This window comes from Coregonus clupeaformis, chromosome 39 (genome assembly GCF_020615455.1).
Source record: "Coregonus clupeaformis isolate EN_2021a chromosome 39, ASM2061545v1, whole genome shotgun sequence".
Lineage (NCBI taxonomy): Eukaryota > Metazoa > Chordata > Actinopteri > Salmoniformes > Salmonidae > Coregonus > Coregonus clupeaformis.
This window is the reverse complement of record NC_059230.1, coordinates 16315969-16333318: the sequence shown is the minus strand read 5'-3', so window position 1 is coordinate 16333318 and position 17350 is coordinate 16315969.

The window sequence follows — 17350 nt, the reverse complement described above, 5'->3', positions numbered from 1 at the left end:
TCAAATCAAATGTTATTTGTCACATGCTTCGTAAACCACAGTTGTAGTCTAACAGTAAAATGCTTACTTACGGGCCCTTCTCAACAATGAAGAGAGAAAGAAAATAGAGAATTAATAGAAAAGTAATAACACGTAATAATAAACGTAATAATAAATACACAATGAGTAACCATAACTTGGCTATATACACAGGGTACCATTACCGAGGCGATGTGCTGGGGTACGAGGTAATTGAGGTAGATATGTACATATAACTAGGAATAAAGTGACTAGGCAACAGGATAGATAATTAACAGTAGCAGCAGCGTATGTGATGAGTCAAAAAAGGTAGTGCAAAAAGGGTCAATGCAGATAGTCCGGGTAGCTATTTGGTTAACTATTTAACTAACTCTTTAACAGTCCTATGGCTTGGGGGTAGAAGCTGTTCAGGGTCCTGTTGGTTCCAGACTTGGTGCATCGGTACCGCTTGCCATGCGGTAGCAGAGAGAACAGTCTATGACTTGTGTGGCTGCAGTCTTTGACAATTGTTTGGGCCTTCCTCTGACACCACCTGGTATAGAGGTCCTGGATGGCAGGAAGCTTGGCCTCAGTGATGTACCGGGCCGTATGCACTACCCTCTGTAAAGCCTTGCGGTCTCTGACCTCCTCTTTATAGGCTGTCTCATTGTCGTTAGTGATCAGGCCTACCACCGTCATGTCATCTGCAAACTTAATGATGGTGTTGGAGTCGTGCGCGGCCACGCAGTTGTGGGTGAACAGAGAGTACAGGAGGAGACTAAGCACGCACCCCTGAGGGCCCCATATGTTAAGGGTCAGCGTGGTGGATTTGTTGTTGCCTACCCTCACCACCTGGGGGCGGCCCGTCAGGAAGTCCAGGATCCAGTTGCAGAGCGGGTGTTCAGTCCCAGAGTCCTTAGCTTAGTGATGAGCTTGGAGGACACTATGATGTTGAATGCTGAGCTGTAGTCAATGAACAGCATTCTCACATAGGTGTTCCTCTTGTTCAGGTGCGAGAGGGCAGTGTGGAGATTGTGTCAACTGTGGATCTGTTGGGGCGGTATGCAAATTAAGGTGGGTCCAGGGTGTCTGGGATAATGGTGTTGATGTGAGCCATGACCAGCCTTTCAAAGCATTTCATGGCTACGGGGTGAGTGCTACGGGGTGATAGTCATTTAGACAGGTACTTTGCCGTTCTTGGGCACAGGGACTATGGTGGTCAGTATTACATACTGGGTCAGGTTGAGGTTGAAAATCTCAGTGAATACACTTGCCAGCTGGTCAGCGCATGCTCTGACTACGCGTTCTGGTAATCCTTCTGACCCTGCGGCCTTGTGAATGTTAACCTGTTTAAAGGTCTTACTCACATTGGCTACGGAGAGCGTGATCACACAGTCGTCCGGAACAGCTGGTGCTCTCATGCATGGTTCAGTGTTGCTTGCCTCGAAGCGAGCATAGAAGGCATTTAGCACGTCTGGTAGGCTCGTGTCACTGGGCAGTTAATGTCTGGGTTTCTCTTTGTAATCCGTGATAGTTTGCCCTGCCACATCCGACGAGCATCAGAGCCGGCGTAGTAGGATTCAGTTGTAGTCCTGTATTGATACTTTACCTGTTTGATGGCTGGTCGGAGGTCATAGCAGGATTTCTTATAAGCGTCCGGATTAGTGTCCCGCGCCGTGAAAGCGGCAGCTCTAGCCTTTAGCTCAGTGCGGATGTTGCCTGTAATCCATGAGTTCTGGTTGGGATATGTATGTACGGTCACTGAGGGGATGACGTCGTCGATGCACTTATTAATGAAGCCGGTGACTGATGTGGTAAACTCCTCAATGCCATCGGATGAATCCTGGAACATTTTCCAGTCTGTGCTAGAGAAACAGTCCTGTAGCTTAGCATCCACTTCACCGGACCACTTCCGTATTAAGCGCGTCACTGGGACTTCCTGTTTAAGTTTTTGCTTGTAAGCAGGAATCAGGAGGATAGAGTTATGGTCAGATTTGCCAGATGGAGGGCAAGGGAGAGCTTTGTATGCGTTTCTGTGTGTGGAGTAAAGGTCATCTAGAGTTTTGTCGCCTCTAGTTGCACAGGTGACATGCTGGTAGAAATTAGGTAAGACGGAGTTCAGTTTGACTGCAATAAAATCACTGTCCACTAGGAGCGCCTCCTCTGGATGAGCATTTTCTTGTTTGCTTGTGGCCCAAACAGTTCATAGAGTGTACTTAGTGCCAGCATCGGTTTGTTGTGGTAAATAGACAGCTATTAGACACCAGGGTTGGGTAGTGGTTGTGATGGTGGGGGTGGGGGTTCGAGTTAATGGTGTGTGGTAGAAAAGAAACACTGGAGCCTGTAGGGAGCGACCCTGCATGCCTGGCATGGTTAAGAGTATTGATGACAGCTCACTATAGCTCGCGTTGCATGTTTTAAAGATACAGGCCCTCTATTACTGCAGAAGAGTAACAGCCAACGATTTCTGTTTTTCAGATCACACAAACATCTCATTGACAGGGCTTTAGTAAAGTAGGATTGTCTGTTGGGACTGGGTAGAGTTTCCCACCATATTGGAAGGTCAAAGTTTGCCGTTTTTAGATGCCGATGTCTCTGTCTGAGCTGACTCTGACACAGTGCACAGATGAAGAAATGCCTTGTTGACGGGGGCGTTAGGACGCTCTACACACAATTCCAAACCAAGCGTCTTCATGTCAATATGACTGCCTACAATATGATTGATTATCTTACACTTGACTATTTACCTGATGTTTACTTTGAAAAAATAGGTAAGATAGTTATTACATAATAAGTGTCTAGTATTTACTGTTCTGTTTGTTTGTGATGAATTCAAATAATACATATTTAGTACCATTTGGTAGCAGGTATATAGCTACCAACTGTCTTGAATTCCTCAAAGTAGGATACGATATGTATTTTTGTAAATACCAGGCAAACACCCTGTATCTCAACTGGCAGTTTAGTTTATGACCTTACAGATACAGTATACAGTATGAACACATGCCCTGTATTGCAGTTGCCAAAAATTCATAAAATGTGACTCCAGAGTCTAAGGTTACCCAACCATAATTTTCTTAGAATAAAAAGACCCTCATCAAAATGGATTGCTAGATGGACCAAGCGAGACTCATGTTTCTGTGAAAACATATTCTGTTTTCAGGGCCCCATTACAACCACTAGGCACCAGCCCTTAATATAGTTATCTGTAGAGAACCGAAGAAGCCTGGTTGCTAACGGACAGCCCTTCAGATTGCAACAAACCTGGTGCCCCAAGGAGGCCTGGGAAATACAACCCAATGAGCTCTGTGTTGTCAGGGCAGGTGACTAAAGAGATGCCCAGTGTCTGCTCAGATCTGCCAGCCAACCAAACCGCTACCAATGTTTTCCATTGCCTCCCAACTTAATCCTAGACCTAGAGGTATGTGGCCTTTGTGGAATGGGTCAATTCGAGGCTATTCAGGAAATTAAAAATAAAATAATTGTATTCATCATGTACACAGTTACAGCATGTATTAAAGGTGCAGTGAAATGTTTGCATGCTATCTCCCTCAACATTACAGTACAATAATCAATATCAATAATAAAAAAAGTCAAATATCAAGTAATTAGAAGAAGGTAGTATGCAAAGAAAGTAATAAACTAATATGTACATAATAGGATACACAGAATAGATTATGAATGTGCTATGTCAAGTATAATTGTATTTACAAATATATATAAAGTTGGTAGTGTCTTGGTAGCGCAGTTAAATCTATAGTATATACTAGATAAGCAGCGTTGAATGTGTGTGTGTCAAATAGGGTGTGCTTATATTTGTCCTGTTTCACTGCATGTACAAGTGGGAGGTGTGAAATGGAAATGTGTTTTTTTTCACATCCCAACTCCCCCTGAGACACCCTTGGAGAGTGGGGTCACAGCCAGGGATCAGCCATTATTGACGGCGACGCTAGAGCAATTATGGTTAAGTGCCTTGCACAAGGGCAGATTGACACATTTTTCACTTTGTCGGCTCAGGGATTCGGACTAGCAACCTTTCGGTTACTGGCCCAACGCTACCTGCCACAGTTGTGTGTGTGTGTGTGTGTGTGTAAGGGTTGGGGAGAGGGTTTGCAAATAGTCTCTAGGTGTAGATAGTCTTTAAAGATGGAATCCGCAGTAGGGGACCCTATAACATCTTCAAAAGTTAAAACATTTTCAAACAGTGATTTTCAAACACTATGAGATTCATGGTGGCGTGGGGAGCAAGAAAATACCCTCCCTCTGGCTAAAAACTAATTGCAGGTTTTGAAAATCACTGTTTTCTACTTTTAATCATACCCTGTGATGTCACAGAGAAGCATTTTTTAGGACCGTTTTTATCTTTTTTAACCACAGATCATAGAAACGCGCTGTTTTCACATTTTTAGACACTGGTTTGGCACTGGAGATGATGAATATGAGGTTGAAAAGTAGTGGAATTGCCCTTTAAGGTGCAAATAGTCTCAGGTGCAGGTAGACAGTTAGGGTTAGCTGTTCAGGAGTCTGATGGTCTGGTGGTAGAAATGAATTGAAATTCCAATTCAAGAATGGAGAAGTGCCATGTCAAAACTGTTGTTAGAGAAATGGGGAGTGTTTTGTTGTTCTTTTGGGGGGGTCAGGTGGGCTAAATGAAATTTAACAAAAAACGAAACAAAAGTTATTGTCTTTGCACATCTGTATTTGATTTCTCGAATAAAACGAGTATACAAACACTATAGAAGTAGCAATCGTCACGCAAAGGTCCTGTAACATTATGCTTACCACCCACACAATATAGGGTCCAGTACCAGGTTCCATACCACTATATCAGGAGCCATATCATAACCTTTACACCTAGTATCTACCCTCCCTTTGGAAATCCCCTGTCCAGCTCCAGCCTTGACCCCATTGGCTGACTAGCTGATAAATGCATAGTGACAGATGGTAAAAGCGGTCGGACTCATGATGCCCGTTCACCAGGCCTTCTCTGGAGCCTCGCAGGGTGTCAGGCTCCCACCGGCCCGTTCTGATGTTACAGGTACAGGGTTCGGAGGCCATCCGTCAGCTACCCAACACCTCCACGCCTGTACAACACTCCTGTCCCTGTTATGTTCTCTCCTATGTGCGTGAAGTGTGAACCCACAGCCACTGCTAACATGACCTAGTAGAGGAAAGGCTGCTGAGGGGAGGACGGCTCAAAGTAATGGCTGGAACAGAGCAAATGGAATGGCATCAATCACATAGAAACCATGTGTTTAATGTATTTGATACCATTCCACTTATTCCGCCCTAGCCGTTACCACGACCCCATCCTCCCCAATTAAGGTGCCACCAACCTCCTGTGTCCAGGATCCATTTGTTGGGTTTTTATCTTTGTTCTAAGCCTTTTGTATTTTAGCTTACAGCTGTTTCACTTTCTCTCTCTGTCTGTCTCTCGCTCTCTCATTACATACAAAAAATGTCACAGGCATATTTACATTTGACATTTTAGTCATTTAGCAGACGCTCTTATTCAGAGCGACTTACAGTTAGTGAGTGCATACATTTTCATACTGGTATCATGAACCATCAGGTTTTGAATACAGCCCCATATACTGTATGTGTGCTTTGCCTGTGAATTGAGATGAGTGATATGGCCCATCTAGGAAGCCTCATGTCTGGACACGTTATTGGCTGCTAAAGAAGATGTCTTGCCTTGCCTCCCGATAGCTGATAGCTTTTACAGGGCTTTTCACAAGACATCTTAGAGCCTGTACTGACCCATAGCAGAGTATGACCTATTAGCTCTAACTAAATTCACTGGGGGAATACAGTACTGTGCTGATTACCTTGAGGTATTAGGCAATGGCTGTAAATATCACCTTGGAAATGTATGTAGTGAAACTGTACACAGTGAAGACGCATTGTACAGTGAAAATACACTGAAGCAGTGTTTGTATGCGGACATACAAGTTTTGAGAGGTTTTGTGAGAAGAAAAAATTAAAACATTGTCAATCATGACAAATCACTGATCCAGTGAAATTCTGCAGTGTGTTTATAGGTGAGTGTGTGTGTGTGTGTGTGTGTGTGTGCGTGTGCGTGTTCTAGGGTACCAGTTCCTTGTTAACCACCCGCAGAGGACTTGGAACCATTTACGATTAACGGCCAACATGATTTACCACCTGCTGTTTTAACAAGCTGACTCCAAAAGTAACTGTATCTACTCTTCAAGACTTGTACAGACCAGACCGCCTGTCTAAAATAGCCCTCTAAATTTACCCTGTTTCAGTGGGGGAAGGAAGGTTTAGCCTTGGTCACAGCATGGAATGGTGTTTTTTTATGGAATGTGGTCCGCATAGATAGACAGTCAGGTAAATATACTGGGTACTAGACAGCCGAGGCAAACAAGTGACAGATATACAGATAGACAGACAGACAGACAGACAGAAATATACAGATGGTAGAAATAATTTGGATTATGCAACAGGGGCCGGACTTATTCAGATGCAGACCTGACGTAACTGGGGCTCCGCCCACTTTCCTTCTCTTCCCTGGGGGCTGGGTACCTCTCTGGTTACCTAGATACCCAGTGTACATTACACTGTTGGCCACCATTGCCTTGCAGAGCCATGGATATTCTACAACTGGGCCTCCTTGTTGGATGCCCACCCTGACTCCTCAATGGCAGCTTTGCCCTGATTGCTCGTGGGCCTTTTCAATTGATATTCCTTCCTTCCTTACAAACGATGGCTTGTAACAAACCATTTTAGACATGAGAAGCGAGTCCAGATCAATGAGATTTGTGTAATACTGAGTATGGCCACTCTCTGGCCGTGACATGACCAGTGCTGTAACTCTTGGCAGGGATGAGTATGCAGTATGAGTATGCAGCTGTTGAATCTCGGAATGGAGTGTTGATCATGTCTGGTCGTCAACACTGACACACACACACACGGCACTATTCAATCTAAACCAGTCTCTCGTGTGATATCATGTTATCAAACTATTTATGAAGCAAACCTATAAACTGACACAAAACAATCTAATTCTGTCACTTGTCACAAACCAGGGGCATTATCTCAAAACAATATGAATCATATTAGCTTATATTGTCTAATACGGGTTTTTTCAATCACTTTGGTGCAATCTTCACAAGTAGATGGTACATTTTCACAACTCTAAGCACAGAAATCCAAACAGATAATCAAAATGGCTCATGTTTCAAAGCTCTAAGCACATTTTCAATTGTCTGAATGAATACAACAAACAAATTCACAAAATCACTTGTTCACTGTACCAAATAACACTTTCTATTTGGATACATGTTCAATCTAAGTATCTGCTTTTCAAAATGCAATATTCACTTTACTTTTAATATGATTGTCTTGTTATTTGTTAACAATACAATGAACTATCACTTAATCAAAGTGCTCAAAACTGATACTGAACCAAAATGATGTAGTGCCTAATTAACATATATAGTTTGATAACTGTTGACTACTGTACATTTTTATATTTTTACCTCAAAACGTATCATTCTGACATCAATTTACACTAAATGACCAAAGGTATGTGGACACCTGTTCGTCAAACATCTCATTCCAAAATCATGGACATTAATATGGAGTTGGTCCCCCCTTTGCTCCTACAACAGCCTCCACTCTTCTGGGAAGGCTTTCCACTAGATGTTGGAACATTGCTGCAGGGACTTGCTTCTATTCAGCCACAAGAGCATTATTGAGGTCGGGCACTGATGTTGGGCGATTAGGCCTGGCTCGCAGTCAGCGTTCCAATTCATCCCAAAGGTGTTCAATGGGGTTGAGGTCAGGGCTCTGTGCAGGTCAGTCAAGTTCTTCCACACCGATCTCAACAAACCATTTCTGTATGAACCTTGCTTTGTTCACAGGGGCATAGTCATGCTGAAACAGGAAAGGGCCTTCCCCAAACTGTTGCCACAAAGTTGGAAGCACAGAATCATCTAGAATGTCATTGTATGCTGTAGCGTTAAGATTTCCCTTCACTGGAACTAAGGGGCCTAGCCCGAACCATGAAAAACAGCCCCAGACCATTATTCCTCCTCCACCAAACTTTACAGTTGGCACTATGTATTGGGGCAGGTAGCGTTCTCCTGGCATCCACCAAACCCAAATTTGTCCGTCGGACTACCATGGTGAAGCATGATTCATCACTGTCAACGGGTGCTGAAGGTGGGTGTGGTGTATGAATCAGGCGCAGGGCGCAGAGGCTCAGTCCAAAGGCTTTAGTGCAATATTCACAAAAGACATAAGCACAATAAGCCCGAAGGCGAATACACGGCGCACACAGGCGACAAAACAAACGGCGCACTAACATGTGCAAAAGAACCTCTCCAAAACACTGGAGGGAAAATAGTAGCTCCAACACGAAACAGAAGCGCAATCACACACAAAGACACACACAACCAACGAGAACTAAATAGGACACTAACGAGGACTAACAAGACACAGGTGTACAACATCAAGACAAAACCAAACGAACATGAAACATAGATCGGTGGCAGCTAGTACTCCGGGACGACGACCGCCGAAGCCTGCCCGAACCAGGAGGAGGAGCAGCCTCGGCGAAACCGTGACAGTACCCCCCCCTTGACGCGCGGCTCCAGCCGTGCGCCGACCCCGGCCTCGGGGACGACCAGGAGGACGCGGAGCAGGGCGCGCGGGATGGTCCCGGTGGAACTCCGACAGGAGAGATGGGTCTAGGATGTCCCTCCGCGGCACCCAGCACCGCTCCTCCGGGCCGTACCCCTCCCACTCCACGAGATACTGGAGACCCCCCATCCGGCGTCTGGAGTCCAAGATGGACCGAATGGTGTACGCCGGAGCCCCCTCGATGTCCAGTGGGGGCGGAGGAGTCTCTCCTATCTCATTGTCCTGGAGTGGACCAGCTACCACCGGCCTGAGAAGAGACACATGGAACGAGGGGTTAATATTCTTATACTCAACAGGTAGATGTAACCTATAACACACCTCGTTCAATCTTCTCAGGACTTTAAAGGGCCCCACAAACCGCCGACCCAGCTTCCGGCAGGGCAGGCGGAGGGGTAGGTTTCTGGTAGAGAGCCTGACTCGATCTCCGGGTGCGTACACCGGCCCCTCACTGCGGTGGAGATCGGCGCTCGCCTTGTGACGAAGGACGGCCCGCTGCAGGTGGACGTGGGCAGCGTTCCACGTCTCTTCCGAGCGCCTCATCCAATCATCCACCACAGGGGCCTCGATCTGGCTCTGCTGCCACGGTGCCAGAACCGGCTGGTAACCTAATACACATTGGAAGGGGGTTAGGTTGGTAGAGGAGTGGCGGAGAGAATTCTGGGCCATCTCGGCCCAGGGAAGGTACCTTGACCACTCCTCAGGCCGGTCCTGGCAATACAACCTCAGAAACCTACCCACATCCTGGTTGACACGTTCTACCTGCCCGTTACTCTCCGGGTGGTACCCTGAGGTAAGGCTAACCGAGACCCCCAAACGCTCCATGAACGCTCTCCAAACACGGGAGGTAAACTGGGGGCCTCGATCAGACACTATATCCTCGGGCACCCCGTAATGCCGGAAGACGTGGGTAAATAGGGCCTCAGCGGTCTGTAGGGCAGTAGGAAGACCCGACATAGGGAGAAGACGACAGGCCTTAGAGAACCGGTCCACAACGACCAGGATGGTGGTATTCCCCTGAGAGAGGGGAAGGTCTGTCACAAAATCCACCGAGAGGTGGGACCATGGTCATTGTGGAACGGGCAGGGGTTGTAACTTACCCTTGGGCAGATGTCGGGGCGCCTTACACTGGGCGCACACCGAGCAGGAGGAGACATAAACCCTCACATCCCTAGCCAAAGTAGGCCACCAGTATTTAGTGCTAAGGCAATGCACTGTCCGGCCAATACCCGGATGTCCAGAGGAGGGGGACGTGTGAGCCCAGTAAATGAGTCGATCCCGAATCTCGAGCGGAATGTACTTCCGACCCTCAGGACACTGTGGAGGGCTGGGGTCGGTACGCAACGCTCGCTCGATTTCGGCATCGACCTCCCACACCACCGGTGCCACAAGGCAAGACTCCGGTAGTATGGGAGTAGGCTCAACGGACCTCTCCTCCGTGTCATACCGCTGGGACAGCGCATCTGCCTTACCATTCTGGGACCCAGGGATGTACGTGATTTTAAATACGAACCTGGTGAGAAACATACTCCATCGAGCCTGGCGAGGGTTCAGTCTCCTCGCTGCCCGGATGTACTCCAGGTTCCGATGGTCAGTCAAAATGAGGAAAGGGTGTTGAGCCCCCTCAAGCCAATGCCTCCACACCTTAAGGGCTTGAACTACAGCTAACAGCTCCCTGTCCCCAACGTCATAGTTACGCTCCGCCGGGCTGAGCTTTTTAGAATAAAAAGCACAGGGGCGGAGTTTAGGTGGCGTGCCAGACCGTTGAGAGAGAACGGCCCCTATACCTGCCTCAGACGCGTCCACCTCAACCTGAAAGGGTAATGCGGGATCCGGATGCGCCAGCACCGAGCCGACGTAAACAGGTCCTTCAGTCTCCCAAAGGCCCTGTCCGCATCAGCTGACCACTGCAGGCGCACCGGACCCCCCTTTCAGAAGGGACGTGATGGGAGCTGCCACCTGTCCAAAACCCCGGATAAACCTCCGGTAGTAATTCGCAAAGCCCAAGAACTGCTGCACCTCCTTTACAGTAGTTGGGGTTTGCCAATTACGCACAGCGAACACACGATCCACCTCCATTCTCACCCCTGACGCGGACAACCGATAACCCAAAAAGGAGACCGACTCCTGGAAAAACAGACATTTCTCTGCCTTGACATATAGGTCGTGCTCCAACAGCCTCCTCAATACACGACGCACCAGGGTTACATGCTCGGCTCGGGTAGACGAGTACACCAGAATATCATCAATGTACACGACCACCCCTTGTCCCTGCATATCCCGGAAAATGTCATCTACGAAGGATTGGAAGACTGATGGAGCATTCATCAACCCATATGGCATGACCAGATACTCGAAATGACCTGACGTGGTACTAAACGCTGTCTTCCATTCGTCGCCCTCCCTTATGCGCACCAAGTTATACGCGCTCCTGAGATCCAATTTTGTGAAAAACCGCGCTCCATGCAATGACTCCGTCATGGTCGCAATCAGAGGGAGTGGATAATTGTATTTCACAGTAATCTGATTGAGACCACGGTAATCAATGCACGGGCGCAACCCTCCATCTTTCTTCTTCACAAAAAAGAAGCTCGAGGAGGCGGGAGAAGTGGAGGGCCGAATGTATCCCTGTCTCAAAGATTCGGCTATGTAAGTCTCCATAGCTTTTCTCTCCTCTTGAGACAAAGGATACACATGGCTCCGTGGGAGCGCTGCTCCTGCCTGGAGATCAATCGCACAATCCCCCTGTCTATGAGGAGGCAACTGTGTCGCCCTAGTTTTACTAAACACGAGAGCTAAATCCCCATATTCAGGCGGAATGTGCAGTGCGGGCACTTGGTTTGGACTTTCCACCGAAGTCGCCCCCCACGGAAACACCCAGACATCGCCCCTCGCACTGAGCAGACCACCCATCGAGAGCCCTCTGTTGCCACGAAATAGCAGGGTTATGGGTGCTTAACCAGGGAATTCCCAGCACCACCGGGTACGCAGGAGAGTCGATCAGATACAGCTGTATAGTCTCTTCATGACCCCCCTGCGCACACATCCTAAGTGGCGCTGTTATCTCCCTAATCAGCCCCGACCCCAACGGGCGGCTATCTATGGCATGAACGGGAAAAGGGTTTTCAACAGGTAGGAGAGGGATCCCTAAATCTAAACAAAACTTCCGATCAACAAAATTCCCAGCTGCGCCTGAATCTACTAGCGCCTTATGCTGGGAATGAGGTGCAACCTGTGGAAAACAAACAGGTATACAAAAGTGCGCAACAGAAAGCTCTGGGTAAGTGGGACGTCTACTCACCTGGGAGGCCCCCCCAGTGCGTGGCCTGTTGTCTTCTCCCCCGGAGAACCCTCCCCAGCACCTGGCCGCAGTGTGCCCTCCACGACCGCACTTGGTGCAGGAGACAGGCCCCCTCGGGCTCCTCCTCCTCCTTTCTCTAGCGCCGGCACCCCCGAGCTCCATAGGGCTCGGCTCGGAGGTGCCGGAGGGCGGAATGGAAGGACCCCCCCTCGGGACGTCCACGGGTGGCCAGCAGGGTGTCCAGACGGATGGACATATCGACCAACTGGTCGAAGGTAAGATGGGTATCCCTGCAGGCCAACTCACGTTGAACGTCCTCCCGTAGGCTACATCGAAAATGGTCGATGAGGGCCCGTTCATTCCACCCTGCGTCCGCCGCTAGAGTCCGGAACTCTAAAGCAAACGCCTGTGCGCTCCTCCTCCCCTGTCTCAGCTGGACTAGACGCTCCCCCGCCGCTTTGCCCTCAGGTGGATGGTCGAACACGGCCTTGAAGCGACGGGAGAACTCGGCGTAGGAGATGGTGTGGGCGTCCATCTTCCTCCACTCGGGCGTTAGCCCACTCCAACGCCTTGCCCGTGAGACAGGAGATGAGGGCGGAAACGCTCTCGTGTCCCGAGGGCACCGGGTGTACAGTGGCCAGGTAGAGCTCCACCTGCAGGAGGAACCCCTGACACCCGGCAGCTGTTCCGTCATACGCCCTCGGGAGCGAGAGCCGAATCCCCCTGGGTTCCAAACCTGGGACTGGTGGACCGGCCGATGGGGTGGGCAGGGAAGGTGGAGGTGTGGGTACCCTGCTGGCCTCCCATCGGTGCAAGGTGTTGATTACGTCCAGTAGAGCGGTCTCCAGTTGTCTTATCTGGTCATCTTGCCCACGGATATGCTCCTCGAGCGACACAGGCGTCACTGCCGATCCTGCTGATTCCATTAAGGTGTGTGATTCTGTCAACGGGTGCTGAAGGTGGGTGTGGTGTATGAATCAGGCGCAGGACGCAGAGGCTCAGTCCAAAGGCTTTAGTGCAATATTCACAAAAGACATAAGCACAATAAGCCCGAAGGCGAATACACGGCGCACACAGGCGACAAAACAAACGGCGCACTAACATGTGCAAAAGAACCTCTCCAAAACACTGGAGGGAAAATAGTAGCTCCAACACGAAACAGAAGCGCAATCACACACAAAGATACACACAACCAACGAGAACTAAATAGGACACTAACGAGGACTAACAAGACACAGGTGTACAACATCAAGACAAAACCAAACGAACATGAAACATAGATCGGTGGCAGCTAGTACTCAGGGGACGACGACCGCCGAAGCCTGCCCGAACCAGGAGGAGGAGCAGCCTCGGCCGAAACCGTGACAATCACTCCAGAGAACGCATTTCTACTGCTCCAGAGTGCAATGGCGGCGAGCTTTACACCACTCCAGCCGACGCTTGGCATTGCGCATGGTGATCTTAGGCTTGTGTGCGGCTGCTCAGCCATGGAAACCCATTTCATGAAGCTCCCGACGAACAGTTATTGTGCTGACGTTGCTTCCAGAGGCAGTTTGGAACTCTGTAGTAAGTGTTGCAACTGAGGACAGACAACTTTTACACGCTTCAGCACTCGTCGGCCCCATTCTGTGAGCTTGTGTGCCCTACACAAAATCACACAAAAATTATCAATGGAAATCAAATTTATCAACCCATGGAGGTCTGTATTTGGAGTCACCCTCAAAATTAAAGTGGAAAACCACACTACAGGCTGATCCAACTTTTATGTAAAGTCAAAATGAGGCTCAGTAGTGTGTGTGGCCTCCAGGTGCCTGTATGACCTCCCTACAACGCCTGGGCATGCTCCTGATGAGGTGGCGGATGGTCTCCTGAGGGATCTCCTCCCAGACCTGGACTAAAGCATCCGCCAACTTCTGGACAGTCTGTGGTGCAACGTGGCGTTGGTGGATGGAGCGAGACATGATGTCCCAGATGTGCTCAATTGGATTCAGGTCTGGGGAACGGGCGGGCCAGTCCATAGCATCAATGCCTTCCTCTTGCAGGAACTGCTGACACACTCCAGCCACATGAGGTCTAGCATTGTCTTGCATTAGGAGGAACCCAGGGCCAACCGCACCAGCATATGTTCTCACAAGGGGTCTGAGGATCTCATCTCGGTACCTAATGGCAGGTTTCTGACCGTTTGAGCAGACACATGCACATTTGTGGCCTGCTGGAGGTCATTTTGCAGGGCTCTGGCAGTGCTCCTCCTTGCACAAAGGCGGAGGTAGCAGTCCTGCTGCTGGGTTGTTGCCCTCCTACGGCCTCCTCCATGTCTCCTGATGTACTGGCCTGTCTCCTGGTAGCGCCTCCATGCTCTGGACACTACGCTGACAGACACAGCAAACCTTCTTGCCACAGCTCGCATTGATGTGCCATCCTGGATGAGCTGCACTACCTGAGCCACTTGTGTGGGTTGTAGACTCCGTCTCATGCTACCACTAGAGTGAAAGCACCGCCAGCATTCAAAAGTGACCAAAACATCAGCCAGGAAGCATAGGAACTGAGAAGTGGTCTGTGGTCACCACCTGCAAAACCAGTCCTTTATTGGGGGTGTCTTGCTAATTGCCTATAATTTCCACCTGTTGTCTATTCCATTTGCACAACAGCATGTGACATTTATTGTCAATCAGTGTTGCTTCCTAAGTGGACAGTTTGATTTCACAGAAGTGTGATTGACTTGGAGTTACATTGTGTTGTTTAAGTGTTCCCTTTATTTTTTTTAGCAGTGTATATATATGCTGGAAGGTAAAACCAAATCATATATGGATGTGGCTGTAAATACTACATCATTCTCCATCAGCCAGTGTGCTTCAATAGGACAAAGTGGAAAGAGTCACTCTGGCTTGTATATAACAATATATTCCACTAATTATTTGAATTTCATTGATACACTGTACACTGATGAATTTCAAGCAGCGAGACTGTATCAGTTGACAAGCCATGTAGAAAAAGTGATCTTTACAATACCCCTATTTCTGATTATTTGTCCTACGTATAAGGATATTTTAAAAAATATCACTTTGGTGCTATTTTTACAAGTAAGTGGGGAATTTTCAAAACTCTTAGTACAACTCCAAACTGGTAACATTTGTAATGCAGCCAGTCTTACATTCAAAACCTTTCATTGTGCATTCATTCATCTTTCACCACACAACCATTGATCCAAAATATATTTTTACTGTAAAATATAATGAGTACATTGGTTTAATCACCAAAAGACAACATACTGAGGAAGTCTTGAGGTTTTGCTCGCCTGAGGTAGAGTATCTTATGATAAGCTGTAGACCACACTATTTACAGAGAGTTTTCATCTATATTTTTCATAGCTGTCTATTTACCACCACAAACCAATGTTGGCATTAAGATTGCACTGAATGAGCTGTATAAGGCCAAAAGTCAACAGGAAAATGCTCATCCAGAGGCAGCTCTCCTAGTGGCCGGGGACTTTAATGCAGGGAAACTTAAATCCGTTCTACCTAATTTCTACCAGCATCTTAAATGTGCAACCAGAGGAAAAAAAACTCTAGACCACCTTTACTCCACACACAGAGACGCATACAAAGCTCTCCCTTGCCCTCCATTTGGCAAATCTGACCATAACTCTATCCTCCTGATTCCTGCTTATAAGCAAAAACTAAAGCAGGAAGCACCAGTGACTCGGTTAATAAAGAAGTGGTCAGATGACGCTGATGCTAAGCTGTGGTCCTCTGTAGCTCAGCTGGTAGAGCACGGCGCTTATAACGCCAAGGTAGTGGGTTCGATCCCCGGGACCACCCATACACAAAAAAAAAATTTATGCACGCATGACTGTAAGTCGCTTTGGATAAAAGCGTCTGCTAAATGGCATATTATTATTATTATTATTACTACAGGACTGGCAAGTGTCTTCACTGACATTTTCAACATGTCCCTGACTGAGTCTGTAATACCAACATGTTTCAAGCAGACCACCATAGTCCCCGTGCCCAAGGACACTAAGATAACCTGCCTAAATGACTACCGACCCGTGGCACTGACGTCTGTAGCCATGAAGTGCTTTGAAAGGCTGGTCATGGCTCACATCAACACCATTATCCCAGAAACCCTAGACCCACTCCAATTTGCATACCGCTCCAACAGATCCACAGATGATGCAATCTCTATTGCACTCCACACTGCCCTTTCCCACCTGGACAAGAGGAACACCTACGTGAGAATGCTATTCATTGACTACAGCTCAGCATTCAACACCATAGTGCCCTCAAAGCTCATCACTAAGCTAAGGATCCTGGGACTAAACACCTCCCTCTGCAACTGGATCCTGGACTTCCTGACGGGCCGCCCCCAGGTGGTAAGGGTAGGTAACAACACATCTGCCACACTGATCCTCAACACGGGGGCCCCTCAGGGGTGCGTGCTCAGTCCCCTCCTGTACTCCCTGTTCACCTATGACTGCATGGCTAGGCACGACTCCAACACCATCATTAAGTTTGCAGACGACACAACAGTGTCACCGATCCCCGACAATGATGAGACAGCCTATAGGGAGGAGGTCAGAGACCTGGCCGTGTGGTGTCAGGATAACAACCTCTCCCTCAACGTGACCAAGACAAAGGAGATGATTGTGGACTACAGGAAAAAAAAGAGGACTGAGCACGCCCCCATTCTCATCGACAGGGCTGTAGTGGAACAGGTTGAGAGCTTCAAGTTCCTTGGTGTCCACATCACCAACAAACTATCATGGTCCAAACACACCAAGACAGTCGTGAAGAGGGCACGACAAAGCCTATTCCCCCTCAGGAGACTGAAAAGATTTGGCATGGGTCCTCAGATCCTCAAAAAATTATACAGATGCACCATCGAGAGCATCCTGACTGGTTGCATCACCGCCTGGTATGGCAACTGCTTGGCCTCCGACCACAAGGCACTACAGAGGGTAGTGCGTACGGCCCAGTACATCACTGGGGCCAAGCTTCCTGCCATCCAGGACCTCTATACCAGGCGGTGTCAGAGGAAGGTCCTCAAAATTGTCAAAGACTCCAGCCACCCTAGTCATAGACTGTTCTCTCTGCTACCGCACGGCAAGCGGTACCGGAGTGCCAAGTCTAGGTCCTAAAGACTTCTCAACAGCTTCTACCCCCAAGCCATAAGACTCCTGAACAGCTAATCATGGCTACCCAGACTATTTGCACTGCCCCCCCCACCCCCCACCCCCCACCCCATCTTTTTACGCTGCTGCTACTCTGTTAATTATTTATGCATAGTCACTTTAACTCTACCCACATGTACATATTACTTCAACTAGCCGGTGCCCCCGCACATTGACTCTGCACCGGTACCCCCCTGTATATATAGCCTCCCTACTGT